The following is a 15033-nucleotide window of genomic DNA, read 5'->3' as shown; positions in this document are numbered from 1 at the left end:
GAGAGAGAGGAACTGGCGACTAAGTTTGGTTGTGTAGGCTATGGAGGATGCTAGGGAGTTGATGTGTTTGTTCCTGGTGAGGCTAGAGTCAAGGTAAACCCCTAATGTTTTTACTTGACTAGAGATGGGGATAGGAGTGCTATTTATGTCAATTGAGGTGTAATCTTGGGGCAATTTTTTCAGTTGGGCTGGGGATCCCATAATAAGGATTTCCATCTTTTTGCCATTCAGGCAAAGACTATTAGCTTCCATCCAGATCTGGATGAGGGGTTTATTTATGGTGATGAGGTCTTGTTCTTTATTACCTGAGATTGGTATGAGTATCTGCGTGTCATCCGCAAAGTTGGTATATATTCCTCCCATGGCATCCAATGTGGCGAAAAAGTAATTTCGTATATGCATTGTTTAGTGTGGGAGAGAGGCAGGACCCTTTTGTGGTACCCCAACGGGGACAGCTATGGGGTCAGCTGCTTCATCACCTAGGGCTAGTCTCGAGGTGTGTTCTGACAAGAAGGATTTATTTCAGGTGGTTGCATTTTGTGAGAAGTGGACATTTTTGGCTAAGGCTAGGCATAATTTGTCATGGCCACTAAATCAAATGTCGCGGACAAGTCTAGTAGTAATAGGATACACAGTTTAACTGAGTCTCTGAGCGCACCCATCTGATTTTCTAAGTCAAGAAGAGCTGTCTCAGTGCTGTTCTTAGGCCGGAAACCGGATTGTCTGTCGCCTAATTGGTGGTTATTTTCAAGGTGGGCTTGTACTTGGGTATATGCTAATTTATCAATGATTTGGAGGAGAAAGGGGACTGTTGTAATGGGTCTGTAGTTAGTGGGGGTAAAGGGGTTGAGGGAGTTTGTTTTAGTAGTGGTGTGAGCCATGCTTCTCTAATGTCAGCTGGGACAGTGTTGGTGCTAAAGGATGCATTAACGAAACTAGCGATGATGGGAACTAGCGTTAGGGAACATTCTTTGACTAATTTGGCAGGAAAACTGTCTCCTTTGCAATAGGTGGGTTTGAGGGTGGCAATCATATTGATCACTTGATCCTGAGAGACTGGGGAGAAATCAAATTGGATTGCTGGGTCTATGATTTCCTTAGAGTCAGTGATTGAATTGGTGTTGCTGATTTTGTCGAGTAATGTCTTTTTAAGTTGGATTTTATCTTGGAGGGAGGTGATTTTAGTGGTGAAGGCGTCCTGAATGGTGCTACACCACACTTTGCTAGGGGTGATTAAGTTAGGCGGTGGGAGGGCGTTTCCAGTTCTTTACGAATTGTGAACAACTCTTTACTATTAGATGCTGCATTAGAGATACGAAGATTGAGATGATTAGATTTATGAGCGATGACTGCACGTTTGTATTTATGTGGAGGAGTTGGAGTTCTGTTATGGCTTCATTGGTGGGTTTTTTCTGGTGAGATGCTCTAAAGGTTTTTTGTTTCTCCTTATATTGTTTCTCTACAAGTTCATAATTGTACCAGGAACAGGTACGTTTGGTATTGGGGGTTTTGATTTTGATTGGGGCTACTTCATTAATGGCTATTTTCAAGCAATGGTGGTAATATTGTGATATATTACTTGGGGTGGTGGAAGTATGAGGTTGGTTCATTAGTAGTTGGTTGAGCATAGGTGATAGTTTGTCTTGGGTATGCTGACGTGAATTTCTCACTAGGACAGGGATGGATGCTACCGCCAGGGTTTTTTGGGAGCTTGTGATTGAGAGGTTAAAACGAATTAGGAAATGGTCTGACCAAAAGACGTATACATATATGAATGTATCCCACCCGAGAGAAAGAAAGAATAAAGTAAAATTAGTTCTAGACAAAGCCCGACTGTTACTTCATGGGTGACACTTATGCATCTTCAATCATCCAAACCAATTGTTTAGGAATGTCTAAGGATAATTTAACATATTGGAGAGGGAACATATACTGTGTGCCAGGTTATAATGAATTGTCATATACCCAGATTCTACTAATTTGTGAACAAATACACTGTGCTGTGACATATGCTATTTTAATTCACATTATATTGAAAGAAAATAAAGAATGTTTAACTTAACAATATCATATTTCAAAAAAGGAAAAAAAAATCATAAAAAGAGAAAAACACAAACACTGCAATGAACAAAATTAATCTTGATACATTACGACAGAATCATGAATCAACATCAAAAACAAAAATACACAACACTGAAAGTGGATTAAAATAGGAAAAGCTGGATTCAATTCCCAATTCTGCACCCAAACGGGGGTGTCATGAAACAATCCCTCTGTCACCCTATATATACTAACTAACTAACTAAGAGGTTTCTTATATAGCGCAATCACTTACCCAAAGGTCTCAGGGCGCTTATATGAAGAGGTACAAACACATAACACTAAAATGCCAGAAAGGAGAGCAGAAAGTAGCCGCCATGGGTCATGGCGACTAGCAGGTCCTGAGGGGTAGCCAGTGAACTTACGGCACCAGGTGGAGATTTAAGCATTAAAAAGCAAGGTCTTATATATTATCATATATTATTATGCTTAGTGAAAAACAGGAAATTATGAAAAAAGAATAGTGTCCTTAGGCTCAAATGGGGCCTGTATCCGGGTCTTTGGGTTAAAGAATTCTTTGCCTATGTGGGGCTCGGTATCCAACCAAACTCTTCACGTTTCGGCAGTCTTAAAAAACACATTTAGTCCGCCTTCATCAGGGCGTCTGTTCGTAGACCCTGTGTAAATATGGAAAGAGCAATCATTTAGTTCCCCATCTCAATAGGTGCCAAGCTATATCTGGCACAATGTAACTTAAGTTAAACCTCAAAGTAACTGGCTGTGGCTTTACCTGCCAATACTGAAATCCCAAGTCTTGAGTCATTTCCGGTATGGAGCACAGAGCGAACCTTAGACTTAAGCACGGTGTAGCCTATATTTCTTAAATCCAACGAGTTTTGGGGTGCACATACAAATTATGCTGTTCCTGTTGGTTCCCCCTTGGTGTTAAATGAAACTACCTGTTGGTACAGAGAATAATAGAGGACTTAGCTAAGTAAGGGTTGAATAATGTTAAAAACCCTTTGGTACATATGCTTAAAATCGCGCCATACTGGAAAACAAAAGGAATCCAAATTTTACCTCGGCGTTCCTCGAAGCTTCATTTTTAGAATAAATGCAGAACATGCTGATGTATTGAAAAAAGGGGTCTATTCCTTTCACCTCATGTTTCAGAGATCGCTCAGTTGCAACTGCAAAAATGATACAAATATATAGACTGATGCGTCTCTTGGTGGGTTCACTGTTAGGTTCTATTTGGCGTTTACCGCCATTAATGGCCTACATAAATACCTGTGTTCACTGGCATGTGGGGTGAGTTCTTGGAATCATTTGTAATGAAACTGGTGGCATCCCCCTTGGTCTCTGTCCCTGTGTAAAGTAAAAAAACAGAGAGCGTATATAATTTGACTGTGTCTGGCCTCATTGGCGAGGAGCTGTATAAGGGGCATACTATGTGCTCAATTCACTTGTACAGTTACTGGTGACAGGTAGAATATTAAAGTTATTCTGGTTTATAGTCATCTATGGGTAACGTGTCCCTATTACGTATTGGAAAACACAACAAATCGGCTGAGTAGAAGAAAGGAGCCCGATGTCGTAATCATCATAGTCTGAGGGATTTATTGTCTGAGCCGTCATATTGGTAGGCTTACCTGAAACCCCTATTTAGAGAAAATGCCGGGCCATAAATCCTGGTTGCTGTGTGTGTAGGTCTGAAGGCTGCAGAAGTGTGGGCGTCCGTATGCGGCTAAATCAAGTTAGTTGTCAAGCAGATGCCGTTCCGAATCTTGCTTAGTATTGGTCCACATGATCCCGGAAGTTCCGTGGCAAAAAAGGCTATGTACGTTGTTATGATTGGTTGTCATAGAAACTAGTATGTTCTCGTACTATTCAGATTTCACGGGAAGCAAGTGGGTCCCAGAACAAATTAACTGGGAATGCTGCATGCTTTGTTCGTGGGGGAGGCAATGGTAGCTGGTGTCTTCTGATCTTACTCAGAGAGTATGCGTCACTGGTCCTCCGTGCTGAAGTTCGTCGCTACTGATGTATGTAGAACACAACCTGTGCTTAGTGTCCCCGATTGCTTAGTAGTTCAAAAGGGGCCGACTCTGAATTACGAATGAGGTACAAATCAAAAACAATAGGTTGATCTGCATTCAATGAGTGCCATTTCTAAAAATAGGTGTGCACCCTGTGTATTGACCCCCAGATCCAGGCTCTGGTGTACTGTCACCATATGTTGAAATAACCTAATTTTACATGATGGTAGTTGACAGTGGTGCACCGGAGATTGCAAATGAACTGAAAAAAGAAAACAAAATGGAGAGGAGAAAGGAGAGAGCCCAATGTGCAGGTGTGTAGTCCTCAAGTTTCAATCGGAAATAATGTTTCGCGCCATGTATGGTGCGTACTACATCAAAACTGGATGTGGTGTAGCCTGGTGTCTGAATAACCTGATCTTCCATGATGCTCATTCTTTGTCTGGTAAGATGTAATAATTGAGACCTGGTAGTGCCAGGGAGTGCATAGTGTTCATGAGGGTGATGGAAAACTCTGTGAACCACCGGTTGGAAGGTTTCATTTAGCCCTTGATGGTAGGTGTCCAAGCGGTGAATCCATCTGGACTCCTTGTGCAACAAGCTGTGTGTGAGATCAGCACCGTCCTTCACTTTCTCAAGTACCCACCAAGTGATATCATTGGGGGAGTGTTTGGCACAAAGTGTGCAACTAGGGGCGCTGTCAGGGTCTTACACCAAATCGTAGATCTGTGTTCAGAAATCCTTAAGTGTATAGCTCTTGTTGTCTATCCCACGTATCTTAAACCACATGGGCTTCAATGCAGTAAATAACCTTAGAACTCTTGCAATTAGTAAAGTCTTTGAGCGTCCATTCCCGATGTCTGATCATGCAAGTTTTCATTTTTTTGGTGAACTGACATGCGACACAGTTCCCACAGGGGTGGTGCTCTTGTATAGGGCGTAAAGTTCTTAGTCCCGTGTAGGAAGAGTCTGCTTGAAAGAGGGAATGTACTAAATGTTCTTTAATATTTTTTGCCCTTTTATATGCAAACCTCGGCGGCGGGTCCTCTGGTAAATTCAGTCTGGCAATGTGCCACTACTTATGCATGATTTTCTTGATTTTAGACGTGTCTCTGCCATGTTTGACCACACAAATGCGGCAGTCACCATCGGCATCAATGGATGTAGTCCTCGGTTGTAGGAGCGATTCTCTGTTCGTGTTGAGAGCTCTTTTGGCAGATGGATCCAATAGTTTTTTAGGGTAACCCGTATCCCGCAGTCTGCGTGCCAAGAATGCTGAATGTCTGTTGAAATCTTCCTTTAGGGTGCAATTCCTGCGGATCCGCAGGAATTGGCCATAGGGCAAGTTCTGTTTTGTATGAGTGGGATGGTTGCTGGTGACCAAAAGACATTACTGATGTCAACAAGAAGTATTTGGATATTCAGAGTTAGTATCCAGTCAAGGGGTCTACCTTTTGTATGGGTGAGAGCATTGACGATTTGGGTGAATTACATTTCTTGGAGTACAGAATAGAATGCAGTTGCCTTGTGGTCCAGTGGGTCGTTAAAACCGAGGTTTATGTCACCTAGTAATACAAATTTGTTGTTAGGCTTGAGTAAGGGGGTAATGTGTAGTGGGATGTCAGTTTCCGGGTGGTTGGCAGAGCTTGGATTTCTTTCTAGAGATTGGGTTCACAGATCAGTGTATGTCAGCCGTCTTGTATTAAAAACATGATTCAAATAACAAAACTATTGCATATGCCAGCAAAGCATTGTCACAGGTAGAAACAAAATTTAGCAAATGTGAAAAGGCACTTTTGACAATGGTTTGTGCACTGCAACATTTCTGCCCCATTATTTAGCGTGTGCAGGTAATTGTTGAGACAAATTAGTAGCCCCTGCAATTTTTGAATAATAAAAGAATCAGATCAGGGACATTTGCATTGCAAGGATTCCAAGTGAAAGTGAGATATATACAGAACAAAAAGAGCCCAGTTGCTCAAGGGTTGGCAGATTTACATGATTGTGCAGCTGTGAGTGCCGCCTATGATGCAGAGTTAGAAACAAATTTAGTTGAATCTGGGCATTACCCATATAAGGCATTCAATGAAGAGACATGTAGGGATCTCCCAAACATGTAAATAGATGGATGTGCATATCACGTGGGTGGTGATTCTGAAAAATAATTGGTGAGAGGGATAGGGATTGTGTGGGTTTGAAGTAATGGTATTCCAAAAATAAGCATGAGGTTAGGTTCCAAAAGCAGTCAAATTGCAGAGTTAGCTGTCATCTATAAGACAATATCCAAAGCAGTAGAAAAACAAATCAGTAATAGTTTTACTTACTGATTCTAATTATGCACAAAATAGTTTTGTGGAATATTTACCTGGGTGCAAGTTGAGAGGAATGGTCACATATAGCAAGAAGCCCCTGAAACATGGAAAAATGATTCAAGCCATAGGTAACGTTGTTTAAGAGAATGGCATTCAGCGGAGAAAAATATGAGGCCATCTGAAAACACCAGGGTAAGACAAAGAGGGGAATGACCAGGCAGATCAGTTAGACAAGAATGGGGCAATGATGAGGGAATTATTTCCTATTGCGCACCACCTTAGTGAAATCCAGATGGACAATCTCAGGGGCAATTGACCAGCCAGTGGCGCAATGGAGTTTCGATACCCCTGATAAGGACTTGGTCAGGGCACAAAAAGAAGATCCCATTTTAGGTCTGTTCTACAACCATTTGTTATATGCAGAGAAAAGTTCTCTGACAGAGGAGGACTGTAAAGGGAGAAGAGAATTGAGGGTGTTGTTAAAGAACAGAAAGAGAATTTGATTGCAAGATCGACTGATGCTTCAGGAATCTTTGTCAGGCCAACTCCAGTGGGTGGTACCTTTGTCATTTTGGGGGTTGATGCTACATCATGCCCATAATGCCATAACTGTGGGTCACAGAAAACATTGGAATATGCTTATTGGCCACATATGTCCCAAGATGTAGAGTTGTATACTTAGGGATGTTTGGTGTGTGCAATATTTCAACCTGCCTCTCCAACACATAGGGCACAATTAATGAAATGAGGTATGACACTACCCTGGTCAGACTTGCAAATAGACTTCATTGGCCCGGTCCAAAGATCAGCACAGGCAAACAGATATATGCTGACAGTCACCTCTCTAATGTTCAAATGGTTGGAGTGCATTCCAGCACCTGACTACAGTGCGCAAACAGCGGCAACCTTGGTAGTGTTTAATATTTTCTGTAGGTTTGGTTTGCCTCAAGGAATGAAATCAGACTGTGGAAGTCATTTTACTAGTGCAGTGATAACTAAGACTTGGCAAACTTTGGGAGTGAAAAAGAAAGTGCATATTTCCTATCGACCATCTTCTGGTGGTTGGAACATTTCAATAGATCAATCATTGACATTTTGAAAAGGTTTGTAGCTGAAGCAGGGCCCAGATGGGATTTACATCACCCTCTGGTGCTAATGGCTATTAGGTCAACACTATCAAAATCCATAAACCTCAGCCCACATGAAATTATGACAGGCAGGAAAATGGTCTTGTCACAACATTCATTGTACAGGACTAATGAAAAAGTCCTAGAAAATGGAGCCACGATTAATGAATACGTGGAAAATTTGAGAAAGCGCTTGCAGCATACATTTGCATTTGCGCAGCAGAATTTGGAAAGAGCAGCGGACAGTGGCAAATCATACTACCATGAAAAACCATCTGTGAGGGAATATGAAGTAGGCAATCAAAAATTTAAGTATAATTTAGCAAATGGCAAACACAAGAATGCTAAATTTCAGGCATTGTGGCGTGGCCCATACAAAATTGTAGACAAGGTTTCACCTGTGGTCTACAGGACCCTGGTGAAGGAAGGAGATCTGACTCGAACAGTTTGTCCACATGAACCAAATCAAGCCATTTGACCCAAAACATGAGGTTAACAGATTGGAACAGACTGGAGAAACCAGTAGGGAATGAAAGGTATAGCTGTTACACTAAAACCAAAGAGGGGAAAAAAGAACAAAATATGTGGTTCCTGCAAATTAGCATTTTACTTTGAAGGGAGTAATCATAGCAGGTAGGTAGGTGTGCATGGAATTATTAATATAAATTGTTAAAAGGGGAGATAAACAGGTGAGCAGGTGTGCATGATAGTATGAATGTGAGGTGTGTAAATAAAAGGAAAGAAATGTAGAATAATAAATAAAAGAGTAGGCTTGTAATACTGTATTTCTAGGTGAATTATATGTTGTATACATTTTGGTTTTCAAATAGTTGAAACAAAGGGGGATGTGATTGAATTGTATGTTTTTATTATGTCTAATCCATACATTGGGCCTCATTACGACCAAGCCGGTGTCTGCCATGGCGGAATGGGGAATTACCACCACATTCCGAGGTTGGCAGGGCGGTAATTCCCCATGCCGCCATGGCCCTTCCCCATTCCCATTTTCGCCCCATAGGGCTCAATGGCAATGGGGAAGGCGCTAAGTACGGTGCCGCAAATTGCCGCACCGTAATTAGCACCGAGGTCCCTTTGCGGCACCCTACTTTAACGGCTGGTCTGCACCAGCCGTTAAGGTCGGGTCCCGCAAAGGGACCTCATAATTAGGTGCTAATAGGTTAACGGCGCCGCAGCCTTTTACGGCGCCGTTAACCCATTAGCGCCTGGGTCGTAATGAGGCCCATTGATTTCCAGGTGAAAAAAGTGAAATATGCATGTAGATTGTGTGTTGTATATTTTATTTATTTATTTATTTATTTATTTACATTTATATAGCACGCAAGCCGCCCAGGGGCATTGAGGCGCTGTTACTTGCAATAACTTAGTTACATGGTACAGGCATGGTAGCGATTGTTGACACATTATGAATGTTACAGGAAATCATACTGTTATTACAGATATTGCTTTTGGTCATATAATACAGTATACATGAAAAGTATTCGTGCTGATGTGTCTGGCCTTATGTGAAGAGGGTAGTCTTCAGCGTTTTGCGGAAGGTGGTGAGGGAGGCCTCACCAGGGATAGTCGGTGGTAGGGCATTCCAGTGAGAGGGCGCGAGATAAGGGAAGCTGGATCCGCCCGCTTTTACTCTTTTTACTAGTGGCACAGAGAGCATGTTGGTGTACGGTGATCTGGTTGGCCTGGTAGTGGAGACGGGGTGTATCCTTTGTGAGAGGTATGCAGGAGCAGTGAGGTGAATGCACTTGTGGGTCAGTGTCAGGGCTTTGAATATGATCCTTTCTTTTATTGGGAGCCAGTGGGCTAGTTTTCTGGCCTCAGAGATGTGTTCTCTTTTAGCATGTATGTATAATGCATACAAAGAAATTCAAGGCTGCAAAGGGACATGGAATAATAGAAATGAAAAAAAGTATTTTACTTGATTCTTAACCTGTCTGTTTCTCTTGTGATTTAGATTGCAAACTTGTTTCCTTCACCACTGCCCGTGGAGCTGGGAGACTTCGGAGGAGGCCCTTGGAGGAGTCTGCGCGACCAGAGTCCGTCAGACTGGAAAAGGCAGGAGAAAATGGTGAAAAAATGGCAAGCATCGAGGAGGAACACAGATGGAGGGAATGGAAACCTACATCCAAGTTGTAAGACAATTCGAGGCATGGACATAGGCCTATCCGACAAACAGGTGCATTTTGCAAAATTGCCGGGATCAGCATTCGGCCTTGTTAAAGATATGTCCCCGCAGGCCTGGAGGAGTTCTCAGTTCAGATATTTATTGAATATTCTTTTAATTTCTTTAACCTCTGACATTGAGATATGACCATGTATTGCACTTTTTTTTCCCGTAGGTTAAGACATGTATTGCTATGTCTCTTGCCATTTATTGACTGTATGGACTCTTATTGGCCATTTTGAAATTCATGTTCAAGTAGGGTTGGACATTTTAGTGACTATTTTATTTATATTTTTTAGGGAAAGAAATGGTTGTTGTGATATGTAACGGACCACATTCTTATATATGAATTTGAGTTGTTAAGCTTGAAAAGAAAGAGTAAAAAAACATAAACCTCATACATAAATCCGATAAACAAAATGCATTTTCACAGGTTTAATGCCATGAAGATTGGTGATTATTTGGACAATTGTTACTAAAGGTAAAAATAAAAGCGTGCATTTTCACACATTAGCATCTGATGTGCCAAGGATCACATGGGTCAGTGGTGACACAGCCAGGATTCATGTTTCTTTAGATGCCCCGCTTTATTTAGGACCTTACAGAAACAAGGTGGGATAAATGTAGGAATAAGTAGCGTGAATTTCAACCATGCAAGAATTTTAGCAGCAACCATGCAAAAATGTTAGCAGCATGTCAGGCTCTATAGAGAATGTATTCCAGTGTACGAATGATGATGGTGTTGCCGTTGGTGTGTGTGGCTTAGCACTGATGTGAGACACTGATGAGAATCGTACAAACCAAAGGAAGGAGTTGAGCATAGCATAGCATAGCATGATGGTGTAGTGTGGTGCAGGGACTAACACTGCATTTGACTAACCTACCTAACATACTTACCTCACTAATTCTAACAAAACTAATGTTAGAGAATATTAGCAATTAGAATGGGGTTGCCTAGATCATAACCCAGCTGGTGAACTAGGGAAATAGCCACACATTTATGGTGTTTTTCTGTGTGCTGAATGTGAGGTTTAGAGCAAGGAGGCAGAAAAATGCAGTGGCAATAACGGCCTTTTGTTTGCACAGGAAACTGCAGAGGAAGAATGCTGGATGTTTGTCTGGGCCTGAAGAATCAATGCTCTAGAAAGGTAATTGTCAAGAAACGCCTTCTGTAAACTTACTGAAGGACTGGCCATGCTAGGGGAGGTGTGTGATTGATGGGTGACCTCACGACAAGGGACGGTGAAATCATGTACTTTATTTATGAAGGTTTAAGCAAAGTGGAACAGAGGAAAAAGACTTTAAAAGGAAGAGGAGGAGAAAACAGAGGGAAGACTGTTGACAGTAACAGGGAGAAGAGGGAGATTTGAGAAAGAAGAAGAAAATTGGAGAGGTTCAGGGATTGCTGGTTGCAGGTTGTGTGTGTGCTGGGATATGTAGTATCAGAGCTCAGCCAGGCTGCTGCCAAGAGAGAGCGTGAGCAGAAGTAGGGTATTGGGTGGCCTTCGCTGAACTGCAGTAGCTGACGGTGTCAGAGAGCCTGTCTGCTTCATGAAAGGGGTCTTACTGTCAGCAACGCAGACAGGACACCCCATACCTTTTGGTAAGCATAAGTTACAACATTAGAAATATATCTAAAAAGGAAGTCTTCATGCTCTTTTCATGCAATAGAATATAAAGGTTTATTTCCTGTGTGGGGTTAGTCACTTGTAGGATTGACAAAGTATCCAATGTATTTCAAAGTTGCATAGATAACTTTATATTCACCTGCCAAGTTTCACTTGTGGGATGGTTTGATGTTAAAAATAAAAGAGTCTTCAGAGTGTATATTCGCATTGCTGAGCTGTCTAGAGTGAATGTTAAATGCACAATTTTTCTGCTCGGTAAAAAAAGAGACATCCACGTTTGCATTTTTACTAATGTCTATGTTCTTGTATATGAGTGTTTCATGATGTACTGAGACTTTCAAACTGCATTTTGATAAGTTGTATTTGGACTCCCAAAGAGCGCCATTGTAAAAAAAGTGTGCTCTGTTTTATTTTTGCAATGTGTTGAGTGTGAAACCTGGTACATCTGATACCGTCAGTGCAAAAGTTAGTGTGCCCGGCACTGTGCCTGGTCTGGTAATTGTATCTAAAGAGGACCCCAAAAAAAGGACATAACAGCAAGCTAGTTCCCCATGTTTTAGATTGATGCTTTTACAAGTGGTGGAAGTGTCCTAAAGATTTAACAATTATTACAGTTATAGAGTTGTCTGTGTTCATTATACAAGTGACATTTGGGTCTTTCACCATTAGTCAATTTTGATTGTCGATAGTGAGACCTGAAAATATTCTGAGTTGTAAATATTTGTACACCCGAGTGGGAGCTGTACACCAAAGTGGTAGCTGCGAATGAAAATAGATCCTACTGTTGTCTCAGACTCTATTCACATTTGTAGAGATTTATTCTGAATCCTAAATAATTGTAGATTGATCCCATGTGACACAACCTACTAATTTTGTCTTTTATATACTCACATGTCACATGAGGTAAGGGCTAGCCCAATAGGTTCACACATGCTTTTCTATGCAAACTACATTATGAAAAGCTGGAATAGTCACATGCATTATTTTCTGATAAAATGGACAGTCCCATTTTGAATTATTCCAAAGAAAATGGGCAAATAACACCCATTAGGGTTCCAGCCTACTTTGTATAAAATCAAAGAGTATTTTGGGAGCAAAACCACAAATTTGATAAATACCTCTGTGATAAAAATGATTGCATGTTTGAAAGACTAAGTCCATCATGGACACTTGGCTTGGCACTCATTTCTTTTGTCACAATACTCACTCAGTCTTAGGCAGAATCACATGCAGTACCCTTTGGGAACACTAGACACAATTAAGACTACAAGTGTCAGTACAATGTCACCTTTGGTACAAGCCTGTACTACACAGTAATGTGGTAGCAGTGGCTGAGCAGACAGACTTATCTCAAGAGTAGAGTGAGCAGTACAAGAGGTTACACAAAGGACTGGCAATCACAGTGGTTCAAACAAACACTTACTCAAGGTTTCTTGGTAAAAGAATATACACTTATTTACACAGTCAGTTGGAAAACATTCCACTAGTAAGAGCAGGTCAATATCACAATCTTATACACTACAATACACAACCAATACGTTTCTGAACAAGTTCAGCTCCCCTGAAGTGGGAGCAAAATGGCACTTCAATTACTTTTAAAAGGGGTAAAAAGACACGGTTAAAAGAATTAAAGCACAAATACTTTCATAGGTAGGGAAAATAGTTTCAGTTCACTCCAACCAGCAATTCAATTCAATAGGCCTGGGCCAAAATCAATGGTTCAGAGTCTTTAGATAGGATACCACAGTTCTGGTAGTAAACCGTTAAGTCTGTGCTGCGGTGTTTAGAAGGATTTGGTAAGATGAAAAGTTAGATGCTGGTTTAGGGAAGGACAAGCCTTCAAAGTTGGTAACGTTTCACAAACTTTCGCCGTGGCCAAACAGAGTTCTGAACAACACTTGCACAGTACCTTTGAAGTGAAGAAAACCTGTAGCTGAGGCAGTTGTTCCTGGCAGTTCCTGCAGATCTCGCTGGTTCCTGCACTGCCCAGGGAAGAAACAACAAGCTAGGCAAAACGTTGGTTTAAGGTGTGAGTGCCTTAAAGTCCACAAGCTGGTTTCCTTCCGACTGGCTATCCAGTTTTCAACAGCACTCTGAAGAAATTTCGACCAGTATGGGGACGGTGTCCAGGTGGCTTGCGAGTTGGTTGTTCCCACCAAACTCAAGGGAAGAAGTTAACCTTGGAGGGGTTCTCTGTCGATTACGGAGACCTGGCTACATCCAGCTTCTGGTCCCCTATTGGCACTAGCCATTCCTGATCGATACTCCATTATCAGAAGCGACCACAACTCTAACCTATCCAAAGGTGGCGGCGTTGCATTTATCCATAAAGACGACATTAATATGAGAATTATTCGTAACATACAGCTCAGTTCTGCTGATTCTCTATCAGTGAAACTCTCTCTATCCCATAATAACACAGTCACACTTTGCACCTCATCTACAGTCCCCCAGGTCCTCTCTCTACATTTTTGGATGACATCACTACCATCCTTACAGACAACACTACACCTAACTCCCAAGTTTCACTACTTGGTGACCTCAATCTCTTCCTACTAGACCCTAAAGACCACCATGCAGGAGAGATTGCCAGCAACATTTCCAATTTATGATTCTCTCATCGCATCCTCAAACCTACCCACTCCAAGGGAAGAATGCTCAACTGGATCGCTGACCTAAACTGCAACACGCATATCTGCTCCAACCACCCTTGTGCCTGGTCTGACCATCACATCATCATCTTTAACATACCTACCAACGACCCACGCACCAAACCCAATATTGCATGTTCCATCACCACAAGAAACAAAAAGGACATCACCAGGGACAAACTTTGCTTAAAGCTATTAACACCATAGCACCTCTCAAATCCAGGAAACCTAAACAGCATACCCACCTCAACTCGTGGTTCACCTCACTTCTCAGAGTACTACGCAAAGAAAAACGTAATGCTGAAGCACTATGGAAAAGTCTCCCTTGTGATGCTAATAAAGATAACCACACCATAGTGTCACTCAACTACAAGGAAGCAATTGTACAAGCCAAAAAGGAGACATAAAACCAGCATATTTCACAAGCAGAATCTAACACGATGGAGCTATTCAAAATTCTTAAAGAACTACAATCCCCTTCCTCCCCCGATACATGTAGTAAAGACAGCACGTGGTGTGACAACATACAAAAAGCTCTCCTTACTATAATATCCACCTTACAGTCTAAAATCAATGCTAAACAAAATTGCCTTCAAGCCATCACCCAAACCAAATTCTCGTCTAGCAACACCACACCCACCACACTCACTCATACACTGTTCAGTTTTGCTCCTCTCACCATCCCAGAGGTAGAAAGCATTATTAGTAAACTGAAACCTTCCAACTGTCAGGGCGACTCTTGCCCCACCTCTATCATCAAGGAATCTGCGCATGAACTTGCCCCCTTCATCACTGCCACTGTCTAGAGTGAATGTGAAATGCACAATTTTTCTGCTCGGTAAAAAAAGAGACATCCACGTTTGCATTTTTACTAATGTCTATGTTCTTGTATATGAGTGTTTCATGATGTACTGAGACTTTCAAACTGCATTTTGATAAGTTGTATTTGGACTCCCAAAGAGCGCCATTGTAAAAAAAGTGTGCTCTGTTTTATTTTTGCAATGTGTTGAGTGTGAAACCTGGTACATCTGATACCGTCAGTGCAAAAGTTAGT

Source organism: Ambystoma mexicanum, chromosome 13 (assembly GCF_040938575.1).
Source record: "Ambystoma mexicanum isolate Mex_15411 chromosome 13, UKY_AmexF1_1, whole genome shotgun sequence".
In the NCBI taxonomy this organism is placed as follows: Eukaryota; Metazoa; Chordata; class Amphibia; order Caudata; family Ambystomatidae; genus Ambystoma; species Ambystoma mexicanum.
Note: the sequence above shows the minus strand (reverse complement) of the source record.